This window comes from Cryptomeria japonica, chromosome 2, assembly GCF_030272615.1.
Source record: "Cryptomeria japonica chromosome 2, Sugi_1.0, whole genome shotgun sequence".
Lineage (NCBI taxonomy): Eukaryota > Viridiplantae > Streptophyta > Pinopsida > Cupressales > Cupressaceae > Cryptomeria > Cryptomeria japonica.
The window spans coordinates 438,723,262-438,737,154 of NC_081406.1; positions in this window are offsets into that span (position 1 = coordinate 438,723,262).

The following is a 13,893-nucleotide window of genomic DNA, read 5'->3' on the forward strand; positions in this document are numbered from 1 at the left end:
TCCCTTTCTGATCTTTCTTTCCCTTCTCTCTCTTTTCCTCAAGCAGAACAGGTTCTAGACTCCAGGGTTCTCAAGAAGACAATGAATCACACCTATATGGAGCACCTAATAAAATGGAAGGATAAGCCTATCTCAGAGGCCAAATGGATACCTAAAGCTAACTTTTAGAAAACTAGAATACCTTCTTCTTTACTGCCTCAAGGAGTCACATGACTTCTTTGTCTTTGGGGGAGTATGGTGTAGGAGCACCTAGTTGAGTAAAAACTCTCCTTTTTGAGTATTTCATGCTTTCATGTTTTTAATGTCTTTTGTTAGGTTTATGATGTTATTTAGGGTGTTGTGTAGTGGTATTGATCTCATTTTTTGCTCAAGAGGTCAAGTTTTGCCTTTCAGGATGTGAGTTGACAATTTTGGGTTTTTAGGCCAAAAAGGGCAAAACTATGTAAAATTGCCTAAAAGGTCTAGGAATGCTTCCCAAAGAATTGAAACATGTTTTATAAGTGTTTTAAAGAATTTATTAGGTGTTTTGATAAGTTTATGAGGTTAGGTTGTCAAAAATGCCTCTTGGAGCAACAAATGTTGTCATTTGGGCTTGAAAAAGTTGTCATTTTTGGTCATTTTCTAGTTAATAAAGTTGTGGAAGCCTCATGTCCATAATGGGATTGATAAATGACTTGAAATAATATAAAAAGGCCTCCCTTCTCCTTGAAAAAGGTTGGTGATTGTATTGACTAAGTTTTCCATATATGAAAAAGATGAAATTCTGGCTTTTAATATGTTTTTCTCTCTTTTAGAGCAACAGTCCATACTGTAGCACATCTGGTCCATATTGTACCTTTTAGGAAGTTTTCATATTGGTTTCCCAGTTATATTTAAGTGATCATTGTATTGGTTTTCCATTTGCAAGTTGGTTAAGCAAAATTCTTTCAGTTTGGTGTGCTCACTGCCCTGTCAAGGGTTTGGGGTTTCAAAATGCCACAACTTGACTAATCCAGGCCTAAGATGCCACCAAATGGATTTGGTAAAGTTGGTATGAATGTATGTAATGTATATAAGTTTCTTTTATGCCAGGGTTGTGATGGAAAAGGTGAATTTGAGCACTTATTAGGCAAGTTGTCTAACTTGGCTAATATTCTTCCTTAAGGCTCAAACTTTGGGTTCTGAGCATCAAATGTTGAAATAAAGCAAGGAAAGAGGTGTACACCTATCTTAGAAGCATTTTGAAGGAATTTTAACTCCAAACTTTACTCTTTTTTCATTATAAGAAGTCACTGTTTGTGAAGAGCAACGAACTCCCTGTTTTGGGAAATATATTGGTTTTTGGCATCAAGATTTTCTTTGAAACCTTCCATGCATGAAGAATTCACCACACTTGTTAAATGTAGAGTTAACTTGTTTTTAAAAGGTTTATATATGTTATGGTGCAGGCATTTTAGAAGTTCTAACCCTCTATTGTACAGTAAAGACAACGAAAACAATGAAAATGATTGTTTTTGTCATCTTCTATAGCTAGTGTGATAAGTGTTTATCAAAATGACAAGTGGTAACTATTGGTTAATGTTCTCCAAGGTGTGGAAGGGCCTAACAATCAATCTAGGGCCTTAGTTTGAGAAGGAGTTGTGAAATCAAACATTGCAAGCTCAAAACCCTCACTAAACCCTACATTTATGCCCAAAATTTAGGATAGTCACTAAACCCTCTTCATGGAGCCTAAGACCTAAAAAATCATTGAGCTTAGACCTCTAACACATCATCCAAAACAAGTTTGTTGGTGAAAATTCCCATCGTTGGGCGGGGTGAGCAAAAAGATGCCAATTATCCCTCCATGGGCTACTAGCCTTCTTAGACTTCAAAACTGCATTTTCTAGGACCCGATTGGTTTTTGCTTGTTGGAACTTGTGAAACCTTTGGGTGAACTATCTATGAACACTAAGATATACCCCTCCACCTTCTTGACAAAGGACAATTTTTTTTGGGGTTTGCCACCTAGCAAAGGGGTTTGAGTAGAAGAGTAAAAATTTCTAAGTGCTACAAGAACATACATAATCAAAGACAAAACCTTTGCCTTGCTTCATAGAACATTTGGAGGAGTTTTCCTAGTCTTGGTGTAGTAGGTATGTATGCCTAGATAGCAGAGCATTAAAGTTAGAAGAGTATACAATCAAGGAGGAGTGAGTTGAGTAAGGGTGCAAGCCTTCACCAAAGGATGGATGTTGGAGAAGCTATGCATGAGATACCTAGCATTAAAACCTATAAATGATTTTGCAAACACACATGAAAGTCACAAACAAGAATTTTGTAAACCAATTAAACCATGAGCCCCAATTAACCTTTTTGAGCACTTCTCTAGCATCCTCCCTATCATTAGACATCTTCTCCTTCCATAGGGAAAGGTCATGCTCTCACTGCTCAAGCTTTGACCTATGGGTCCACATGGATACTAGATTTTGGTGCTTCTCACCATATGACTCACACTCAGTAGTTGTTTACTTCTCTTACCTCTTGTGGTACTTCACAAATTGCAGTGGGTGACTCAGTTCAGCTTTCTATCTTGGGTTCAGATTTAGTCTCATTAGATGAGGGTACTCTGCAGGATGTTTTGGTTATTCTTGACATCTTGATGAACCTCATGTCCATTTATCAAATTTGCCACTCTGGCTCTGGTAAGACAATTGAGTTCTCACCACATGATGTGGTTATTCAGGACCTCCATGATTCTGATTTAGTTGTTGCCACTGGGAGTGTTGATACTGGTTCTCTTTTGTACAAATTTGATGGATTTGAGCCCTCTGTGGGTGCTAGTTTGTCTCTTATAGTACATGCAGATTCAGTGAGTAAGCTTTGGCATGAGTGCTTGGGCCATGTCAATTACAGATATCTTCAATAGATGAGTACATAGGCACTTGTTCTTGGGCTCCCACAGATTTCCTGCACTGATGGTGTTTGTCATGGTTGTGTGCTTAGCAAGCATCATAGAGATCCCTTTCTGAAGAGAAGATTGCCTCATGCTTTGGCACCCTTGGAGTTGATTCATAGTGATCTCATGTCATTTCCCACTCCTTTTTCTGGGGCCAAGTATGTGCTCACTTTTATTGATGACTTTTCCAGATGCACATGGGTGTACTTTCTTAAGTACAAGTTTGATGTCTTTGATTCATTTCAAATCTTCAAGATATTTGTTGAGAAGCAGTCAGGTTGTTCTATTTGGTGGATACATATAGATAATGGGGTGGAGTATGTGAATCAGGCTTTTAGAGAATTTTGCATTGATCATGGTTTGCAGCATCAGTTTATTGTTCCCTACACCCCTCAGCAGAATGGTGTTGCTGAGCGCAAGAACATAAATTTACGGGAGATGGTGAATTGTATGATTCAGTCTAGGTCCATGGATTTGTCTTTTTGGGCTGAGGTAGTCAATTGTGCCAACTATATTCAGAATCAGATGCCTCACAAGGCTATTCGACATATGACTCCTGAGGAGGCTTGGTCTCATAACAAGCCTGATGTTTCTTTTTTTCGAGTGTTTGGCAGTGAGGCATGGGCTTTATTCCTGATGGTCAGAGGAAAGCCATGGAGTGGAGAGGTGACCACTCATTTTTGTTGGCTACTGTGAGGATGTTAAGGCATATAGGTTATTTGATCCTGATTCCAAAGAGGTCCTATTTCGACGAGATGTTCAGTTTGATGAGCGCCTTCCCATAGTGGACACCCTGACTCCAGTGTCTACTCCTCTGCCTACTCCTTCCATTGCATCTCTTTAGGATATTTTTGAGTATGATTCTAATGATGGTGCTGATGATCCACCTACTCCACCTCAGATGCCCAAGTGGAATCGCTTTACTGTTGAGGCAGTAGGTCCTCTGGCTGGTGATCCTTTAGATACTCATCGGACCCGTTCTCATACTATGGGTTCTAGTCTTTTGAGTCATGCTATTTCATATGATCCTTAGAAGTTTTCAGAGGCTACCGATCATCCTGAGTGGGATTGTGCTATGGAGGAGGAGTATTCTTCTTTGATGAGGAATCGTACTTGGGATCTTTGTCCTCTTCCTAAGGGTTGGAAGATGGTTAGGTGTCATTGGTTGTATCGCACTAAGTATGTTGTTGATGGTTCCATTGATAAGTACAAAGCACATCTTGTTGTGAAGGGTTTCTCACAGGTTGAGGGTATTGATTACACTGAGACATTTTCCCCTGTCGCCAAGATGAACTCCATTCGCTTTGTACTATCTCTTGCAGCTTCTCGGGGTTGGCCTATTTTTTAGATGGATGTGAAGAGTACCTTCTTGCATGGGGATCTACAGGAGAAAATCTACATGTAGAAACCTCAGGGATTTGTGCAAGGTAGTTCTTTAGTTTGCAGACTTCCGCGTTCATTGTATGGTCTCAAATAGGCTCCTCGGCCTTGGTATGAGAAGATGGATTCTTTCTTGCTCTCCACTGGGTTCACCCGCAATCATTTTGGTCACACAATGTACATTCAGCTTCTTGAGGGTCAGATCCTGATTCTTGTGCTATATGTTGATGATCTCCTCATCAGTGGTAGCTCATCCTCAATGATTTAGCATACCCAGAGAGCCTTGATGGATCAGTTTGAGATGACAGATCTTGGTCTTCTGCACTATTTCCTTGGTCTTCAGGTGATTCAGTCTTCTTATGGGATATACATTTACTAGTAGAAGTATGCTCTTGACATGCTTTGATGCTTCAACATGCTTGATTGCAAGCCTGCTCCCACTCCATTTCAGTCAGGGGCTATTTTGATCACCACTTTCCCCACTCCTTTAGTAGACTCTACACTTTACAGGGAGTTGTTTGGCAATTTGTTGTACCTAACTCACACTCGTCCTGATATTTTCTTTGTGGTTGGCCTTGTCTCTTGATTCTCCCATGATCCTCATGAGAGTCATTGGCAAGCAACCGAACGTATTTTATGGTACATTAAGGGCTCTAGTTCTCATGGCATTCACTATACATCAGGGGACCATCACATTGTTAGCTACACTGACTCAGATTGGGCTGGTGATGCCACTGATTGGAAGTCTACTTCTGGCTTTGTTTTCTATCTTGGCTCTGGTCCTATCACATGGTCTTGCAAGAAGCAGATTGCTCATGCATTATCATCTACAAAGGCTAAGTACCGAGCTGCTATGCTCGCTAGTCAGGAGATCTTATGGCTTCGATAGTTGATGACTGAGTTTGGTTTTCCTTCTGATAGTCCCACTATTCTTTGGTGTGACAATCAGAGTGCTATTCATATTTCCCACAACCCAGTAGAGCATCAGTGGATGAAGCACATTGAGCTTCACATGCATTTCATCCGCCAGTTGATTTAGGATGGTGTTCTCATTTTGGAGTACGTTCCCACTATTGAGCAGGTTGCAGACATCTTCACAAAACCTTTTGCATCGCCGTTCTATCTTTAGTTGCACTCTATGCTTGGGGTGAAGGAAGTTGTCCTTGGGGGGTCTTTATGAGGCCTTCCTTCCTTCTTTTTCTTTCAACATGCTCTTTTATCTCTTTTTGGAGAGGAGTTTTTTCCCACTAGGTTTCCTCCTTTGTCTCCGTTTCATAGAGATTTCTTTGTATTTGGGTACCTGATCAGGCTTGTTGCTAGGACCCACCTTTCCTGCTTTTAGTAGCTATTCTTGGTTTTAGCTTCTCCCTAAGTCTAGCTTAAGGGGGGTGTTAGAGTAATTGGGTATTTACTTGATTAATTAAACAATATTTGTTTAATTCTTTAAGTTCCCTATTATCTTTTTACACTTAAGCTAACATTAGGTGCATAATAATTAATTCTTTTATTAATTATTATGTGCAAGCCTAGGTTTTCCCTTTTAGGGTTTCTTGACCTATTAGAGGTTATTTTTATTTTATTTGTATCATTATGACATTACACATTTTGTTGAATATTGAGCTCTCCTCTTTTGAGCATATTTTCCTGTGTCTTTGTTCTTCAGATTATTTTTGCTTGATTGCTTCTCCCTTTAACAAATTGTTTTTAGCTTGCAGAAGATCTTTAGGCTCCTGTGCTGTTGTGTTTCTGAACTCTCACAATGTAGATGATAAAACCCTAAATATATGTAGAATTGAAATATTATACCTTTTCTATGAATCCTCTAGCCTTGAAGACTTCATGAAAGGCTGGTGTTGCTAGGTGGAAGATCTTTCATGCCTTCACACAAACTTGATCAGAAATGCCATCTTGAATGCTTGAAAATATGAATACTTGACCTCTCCTTCATTGCCTTGAGAATGACTAATTTCTTGGTGCAAATTGAATTCATCAATGAGATCTTTTCCAAATGAGGGGATAAGACTTTCTTTTATACCCAACCTCATAAATGTGTAATTTTTTCTTGAAGAAGGCCAAGATGGGGAGCATTGTCTTACTCAACTATATCTTACCATTAAAGGGTGTAGACACCTAAAATTAATTAAGTTAATATTTAATTAATTTATCCCTTCCTGTATAATTAATTATATTAAGTATGTTAGTTCTCATTCTTCTTGAAATTAATAAATTATATTTAATTAATTTTATCCTTCCCTGCTATATAATTAATTTATCAATTAATTATAGAAAATCTTCATTCTTCTAAAATTGATTTAATTGCCAACCTTAGCCATTTTCCTAAATATTTCTTCTAATCCCAATTAGTTAATTAAGTTATAATTAATTAAATGATATCTCGATTCCTACAAATCCTCCATCTAATCCCCTTCATTAAGCCTAAATAACCCAATCCTAATCATAATTAGCATTTTCCTCAATTTTTAAATTCATCCCACCTACCTAGGTCCACATGTGACTCCCCCTCATAAATGAGCTTGTATGCAAGGGTCACTTTCCACCTAGATCTCATATTTGACCCAAGGGTGCTCGCATAAGTGTGAGAATGCTCTTCCGCATAAGAGCCACCCCACACTTTCCCTTTCCAACCACATGTCATCCTCCTAAAACCTAGGATTCTTACACTTTGCCAAAAGTGTTTCCACTTGTCATCTTCATGTTCTTCCCAAGATGTGATCACACATGTGTGAGAACACCTTTCCCTCTTCCCTATGCCAAGTGTTCTTCCCAAGACATTCACCTTGTGAAACATGTCACAAGGCTAAGAGCCCAAACCACCTCATCTCCTCACATTCAATCTCAACCCTCCATTATCTTTTGATATCAACCATCCATTTCAAATTTTGAAATATATAAATTGTTGTATCCTTGCTTCACAATACATCCACTTCATTTGCAATGTCATGATGCTAATTTGATTTCTACTTTACATCTTCATCAAACCCCTTTCATTATCCAATCTATTTTCCATTATCATCACCATGTCCAATTCCCTTCTCAAATTCCACATCATTTGAACATCCATTATCCACTACACCCCTTTAAACATATTATTGTCATTGGAGAAAATTCTACTTCAAGAATACAAAAGAAAAAGTCAAATGGAGCTTGGGTGCATCCATTTCTAGCTCTATCCATGGAGTCTTGAAGGTAATATGCCAAAATTTGATGTTTTGCATTTGTTTTATATATCTAGCATGCTTAACTAGCTATTTACTTTTCATTGCTTTCATTTTGGCACACCTGGTTGGAGACAATGTCCCTAAATTTAACCAAAAATTGAGTTTTTGTGGTTTAGCATGCATAGGTAGCATAATAATATTTGTGCCTTGAAATAGTGTTTGTGCTAGTAGAATGATGTCTCTGACATTAAAACAACATCTCCACCCTAATATTTTAATTTTCTAATTTCTCACTTCATTGTTTCCTATAGATTGGCAAATTAGTGTCTCCAATTGTGGAATGTTATATTTGCCTTGAAAATGGTGTCTCTTCCACTGTAGAGCGATGCCTCCATTTTAGCTAACTCATTGTTTTGCAGAAATTTCAAAATATTCTCTTTTAAAAAAGAAAATGTTTCCTACGGGGCTGTAAAATGATGTCTCCACTCCTACAATGATGTCTCCACCTAAAATTTTTTCAGTTTTTGTGCAACATTTAAAGTTTTATTTTTTATTTTTAAAATTAACTGTTTTCTGTAACACTATGAAAAAGCATCTCTGCTCTATTTAACATTCTCTTATGTGCAAGGTTTTAACATTTTGTATTTTCTAAGCTATTTGTGCTTTGCAAGTTCCTGAATCAATGTCTGTGTCGATGCCTACGCTTCGATATTTGCATAGGAAGAACACTATCTTCATTTGCTAAATGAGATCTCTATCTATGTATAATTCCTTTTTAGTTTTTGCTAACAATATTTTTGTGTAGCTTGCTCTCGACCATCAAAGACCATTTTCCTAAACTAATTAAATATTGTCTTGCAAGGTCATTTGTCGAACACTCATTTTCTTTGTAAGTGCATGTGTAGGATTTTCCTTTATGTAAATAGCTTGTAGGATTGTTTTCTATTTCTTTTGGGGTAGTAGGTATATGCTCTCCCCCTGCGAAAGTTTGGATGATAAAAATACAGACCTACCCTTTTTGTTATAGATTATAATTTGAAATATCATCGATGTATTCTCTCCTCGTTGGTGGGTGAGGATAAATGATGGTATTTCCTTAGAAGTCTCGCATCTCGAAGAATTATGCAAGTGAGACAGAACAACCTAAGCAATACTTTAATTCGGTCTACTATATAAAAAAGGGCGAGATGAAAGCCATAGCCTGTTGGTATTAGCTTGTGCCATTCTTGTCAATCTAAAAAGGGTTTCACACTCTAAGTACTATTGGCTTTGCACACATAGGGTGCTAGTAGTCCCCAAATTTTGACTAGACATAATTTGTTGTAGTGGCCAAAAACCTATACTTGCTAATCCAGGAAATGCATATAATATCTCAAAATTTACCCTTTAGATACCCTTCACCGTGAGATACAAAATCCCTTGGTCAAAAGGTTTCAAAACCTCTGAGGTAAGAGATTTGGTGTGTTCATGCCATGGTGGGGGACCTAGTGTCACCAAGTCTCTATTTATCCACTTTGTTTGAGGTATTGTTATTTATAGCAAAGGGCCTTAGTGAGTAGTATCCACTTTTTATCCTAGGTTGTACATGCTTACAAATGTCTTCAAATGTTAAAACCAACTATGTTAAATTTGGGCCAATATAGGCCCTCCCTTATCTCATGCTTTTTTCAAGTGTTAACTTGGCTAATGTGTAATCAAAGTTTACTTTAGTGGCCAATATTTGCCAATGGCGAATTTTTCATGTCGGTGACCTGGGAAATGGCGAATATATTGTACCGACTGGGGGTGGCAATGTTGCTAGAACATTATCAATTTTTGTAAATTCACGGCCCGATCACAATATGTTTTATGTAATTAATTGTTTCTATGTGAGGATTTCACCAATAGAATATACAGTGGATACATGGTAAATTTAATTTTTTCGCCTACACTCTTTGAGGTTGCCTTAATAGACAACCATAACTTGCCTATATGCATATGAATATTTGTTGGCCAGGAGGACCCAATTCGCTCGACATTTTGTCGACGCATGTCTCCATTCACCCCAATTTTTGCCAACTCTATTGTATTTTCTAATTAATTGGATGACCCATAATCACCTTGAAATTTACATAAGTTGTGTTATAGTTAGGAGATATTCTCCAAATATTTGTATACCATATAAAATTCCCACATAATTTGCCATATAAGGATTGGTATAAATACATTCAAAGATTAGATCTATCTCTACACAATCTGGTGGGTTCTAGGCTTTGAATTTAGATCAATAGCGAAGTTTCAGACCAAGGAAAATCATTGTTGTTGACTGCATTGGCAACTGCTAGTGACCTAAAGGTGAGCGATCATATTTTTGAAGTGCTATAATATAATTTTGAATTTATCTATATTTGTTTGCACTATTGAGTTCACTCTTATTCAGTGAGGACCCGCCAATTCCAAGTGGTCAACTGAGAGACCTCACACATCTAGATTGTAGGTCATAGGGCCAATCAAACATATATCATATTTTTTAGTCTATTATTACTTCTTCAACAAATTGATATTTTTTCTAGCCTCTATTTCGTTAGAGATGTCGAATAGGAAGAAGGGTAGGAATCCTAAATATGGGGAAGTCCATGAGAGGCCAATAAAACACAGAATGTTGTCTTTGTACTTTGGCTTTGGCAAAGATTATGGTGAAAATCAGGAAGGTACATCATCACAAGTACAAGTACAAATTTCACAACCTACACCGCATGATGAATATGACAACGAACTTGACATCTCAGATCAGGATGATCTTGAAGAAGATTATCTGGTAGATACCCAAGTTAGTTGGAATGATATAATCCACTTGGGTGATAATGCCACAGATGATAATGCATGAAAGGGGAAAAGAAAAAAAAAAAAAAAAAAGGATCAACCAAAATAAAAAAGGACTGGGAGTGGGCTAGGTCAGTGAGGAATTTTCAAATTAATTGGGCATCAAAGTATCCATTCATTGAACCGGTGGAGAATCCAATTGAAGGCGAGCCTCCAATAGAATGCAGCTGTAAGATTTGCACTTGGAAAAATAACAAGTAAATTAGGTTGCAACTCAAAATTGACACCATAGAAAATAATATGGGTAAAGTTTATGAAAAACAAATGATAGACGGAGTTGAAAAATCAGTGATAAGATGGAAACCAAAGGAGGAATGTAAGCATGTGAGGAATGCTGAAGAGTATTATTTTCATGAGAAAATACAGATGAAGCCTGCTAAAGTTAAAGGTTTTATTGAAGCCATTTTTAGAAAAGCAATGCAAATAGAACATTTGGGAAAAGCTATGCAGTTAAGTTTTGTTTTTTATATTTTGAGCAGAGGGCATGCTGTGACAAATTTCCCATCAATTAGTGGTTTATTACACTTTTTGAAAGTTCCTAACTATTAGAATAGTCATTGGTCAATAAACTGTGGATGGGAATGGGCAAGTTGTCTTGTTGAGGTTGAAAAATAAGATGTAAAGGAAAAAATAAGAGATTCAAACTTTATTGCATTTTATTTAGACAAATTTACGGTAGTAGATAATACTTCATGGGTATGCATGCATGTTTATACTGTACAAAATCATGCTCGCCAACCTCATCTATTATCTGTTGCTAAAATGAAGGATAGTGCGACAACAAATAATTTATTTCAACTAGTAAAGAGATGTTTAATTGAATATGGAGGTATGGATGACATGACGATTGCCAAAAAAATGGTGTGTGTTGGAGTGGATGGAGCTTCAGTAATGCAAGGCCACAAGAACAGTATTTGTACAAAGATGGAAACTTCTTCTGCACCCTACATTATTGCCATTCACTGCATGGCTCACATAATGAGTCTAGCTTTTGGAATTGTGAGCAAGTATGCTCTAGTAAAAAAAAATGAAATTTTAATCAAAGAGCTCTACTCACAGTTTTGTTGAAGTCCCAAGTAATTTATAGAATTTTAACACTTTTCTGATGGAATGACTAATGGGAACAAGCTTCTCAAGGATAATGATACTAGATGGATCTCTTTGGATGGTCCAACGCATTGAGTTTTTTCAAAATATCCATATTTGATTGGACTAATTCACACAACTCGCAATGAATCAGAACAACCAAAATGTTTTGACCTTCTTCAGAGGTTAAGTAATATATAGACACTCTTAACTTTAGCAACTCTTTTGCCCATGCTATAGGAAATGAGGAATATTATGAAGGCTTCCCAACAAAGAACTATGTATATTGCAAAATATGCTATGCTACATAAGTTAACATGCATGACCCTCAATAATCTCTATCAAAATCAACCAACACTATCTGATGACAAATTTGTTAAGTGGCAGACACTCATAGATTTGAAAAATACTAATAATATTTTATATATTGGTACAAACGGGGAGGTATGTGCCAATTTACAGGGAGTTGAGATACCAATGCACTTTTATGCCACGGTCGACCCTGAGGAACCAGTAAAGCACCCCAGGAAGAAACTAGCAAGAGTTACAAGGGAAGATTTTGACAAGATTGTTGAGTCTGTAACTACTTCTGTAAAGAAAATTTCCTATGGTATTTCCTCACAAATTTGAAGTAGATTCCCTCCTGAAAAACTAATTGAAGCCATGTCTATTATGTTTCCTCAATGTTGGAGCCTGAACAGTCCAGCTGATTTTTGAAGTAAGCTACTAACTTTGATAAAATAATTTTGCATATCCAGAGAATTGAATGGAGTAACTATAAATGAAATATTAGATGAAACTCTTCTTAGAGATAAATCATTTCATTTTTAATACACTATGAGGGAACAATATGACATAATGGAGAACCCCCGTGAAGAGGGATCAATAACAAGGCTTTGGAATAATCTAGTTGAGAACGAAGTGTTGCATGATTCAATACCAAAATATTTCAAGCTTACTGATTTATGTATTACCATGATATTGGGTTTGGTGGAAGATGAGAGAGTTTTCAATGCTTTGGGGTTCCTAAAATCAAATCTAAAAAACAAACTAGACAAAAATTTAGAAAATTGCTTGAGGCTCTATACATCTAGGTAGGATGTCCAGACTTTTCCTTACGATAGGGCACTGAAAATCTGGAGGTCCAAATGTGAAAGAAGAGGTTTGGGCAACACTTCAAACCAAAGTGCTAGTGGGACTATTGACTCATGTATTGGACCTACTAGTAGCATTGAGATGCAGTTCAAAGAAGGTATGCAGACTCAAAGTGAAGAAAACACAAACAAGAATCAAGAAAGCTCTGAATTTGTTGAGGAGGAATGGCAACTATAAGATATTGGTATTTATTAATCTTATTAATGTATTGGGTATGTGCAGGATCATGGTGTGCCAAAACAGGCCCTTAAGTGGCAATGAAATTTCAGAAAATCAGAGTTATGCAACTTGACATGAAATTTGAATAAGTTGTGAACATTATTTTTAAAGTATGTAAGAAGAGAATCTATAGAAAATTGAATGTAGTTTCTAGGCTACTAGTTGTTTTTTGAAAAAAAAAATCCTATTTGATGAAAATTTCAAATTTCAATGCAGTGGTACTAAAATTTTAGGAAAAAGATAAGAAGTAGACATATGCTTGACCACCCTAATCACAATCAAGTCATAATATTTTTTTATAATATTTATAATATAAGTATTAGACTCATGGCCGGATGTGACACATATTTTTTTATAATTTTTTATAAAGTAAATAATTATTTATGAATTTTTTACTATAGCTTTTCAGAAATTCAGAAACTCCTACGTCTGACCACCATAACTTGGTCAAAACCTTGTGAGTTTTTTTTTAATTTTTCCCTATAGTAGACAAATCATAGGATGTGACGCAAATTTTAGATTCAAAAAATGTTATACCATTTGAAAGTTATGAGTGTTTTTCAATCAGTCTATCAATCAAGACTATTGTCAGAATTCAATTAGAAAATAAATAATAATTATTTATTAAAGTTGAAATAAGACAAACCTTATATTGTTGGAAAGATGAGAACTAAGAACTTCCTTAAAAACCCTTTTCGTTTTATCAATTTTGGCTACAAAAAAAGTCATCAGCCACCAGTGTAAAGTTTGGAAAATCAAGGAATACTGAAAAACAAGTTTTTTCAGTTGCTTTCTAGGCTTGTCATTTCCAAGCCAAATCCCAAAGCATTCCCGAGCCAAAATTTAAAATTTGAAAATTGTAGAACATAAATCAGATATCCGATTTTAATAAGTAAATTCACTAACTAAATTTGCACATAACTAATCTATTTTTTTTTTTGATCGATAAGAGGCCAAGGCCAAGGATTTTATTAAATATTTTAAAGTTATAGTACAAATCTCCACTTGTGTGGGTGCTGGTAGGAAAGAGTGGAGGCAAGAAAACCTTCGGCCTTGCCCGGGACCAAAGTCTAGCCTAATATTACATAATAAATA